Below are 1,110 nucleotides of genomic sequence, written 5' to 3'. Positions count from 1 at the left end.
ATTGGGGGTGAGAGAATGGATCAAAGGGAATAAAAAATTCTTATACTATTTTGAGATATTCGCTATAGTTTTCGAATTAGAAAAGGAAATGTCTAAGCCAATATGCGATTAAGCCGCGCCGCGCGAATTCGTACGACAGTCCTCGAGCGGCGGCGGCGGCGGCGCGCAGGGAGAGGGAAATAGCGCTTCATTGCCTAGCACATCCTGGCATGACAGTTCTATGTGTTTCGCCGCATCGCGCCTACATTATCCAAAAATGTTATTTTAGCTTTTCCTTATACATTTCTTATCATTATAAATCGCATTATTTAGCACGATTAAATACGTTTTAACACAATTATAGATATGTTAAGCGATGTAATTAATTAGAGAATTACGCAAAGCGAATGCTGATCGTCGCGATACCTTTCCGCTTGCTTTATTATACGATGTTTCTATTTAATTACGCTTCGAGACACATTTTGTCGCGTCGTTTTATACTATATTTAGTCGGAGTTTTATTTTTTGACATGTTAATGCATGTACACTGAAATTATAGTATAAGCTCGCGTAGATAGTCGCTACATTGTAAATCCAGATATATTATTTCATGTACAATAACGCATTTGACTGAGGTTTTTTTTTTACATGTTTCTTACTGTTTAACAAGTTTAATTGTACATCATTAGAAACGTTCTTAAATTTTATTAATGTTCACTGATGAATAACATTTAAATTTTCTGTCACTAAAAAAGATTATTTATGTATACTAAGATAATTTATGTATAATAAGATTATTTATGTATGAATGAGATGTTTAAGTTTGTAGTAACTGAAAATTGAAATGTATTGAAAAACATTAATCGCCATGCCAGGCTGTGCTAGGCAACGAAGCGCTACTTCCCTCTCCCTACGCGCCGCCGCCGCCGCCGCTCGAGGACCATCCTACGAATTCGCGCGGCGCGGCTTAATCGCATAATGACTTAGACATTTCCTTTTCTAATTCGAAAACTATAGCGAGTATCTCAAAATAGTATAAGAATTTTTTGTTCCCTTTGATCCATTCTCCACTCTCAATGTGGCTCGCCTTCTTATGAGACACCCTGTATATATATATATATATATATATAT

This window comes from Atta colombica, unplaced genomic scaffold (assembly GCF_001594045.1).
Source record: "Atta colombica isolate Treedump-2 unplaced genomic scaffold, Acol1.0 scaffold33, whole genome shotgun sequence".
Classification (NCBI taxonomy): Eukaryota; Metazoa; Arthropoda; class Insecta; order Hymenoptera; family Formicidae; genus Atta; species Atta colombica.
The sequence above is the reverse complement of the archived record's forward strand: the minus strand, read 5'-3'. Positions refer to the sequence as shown.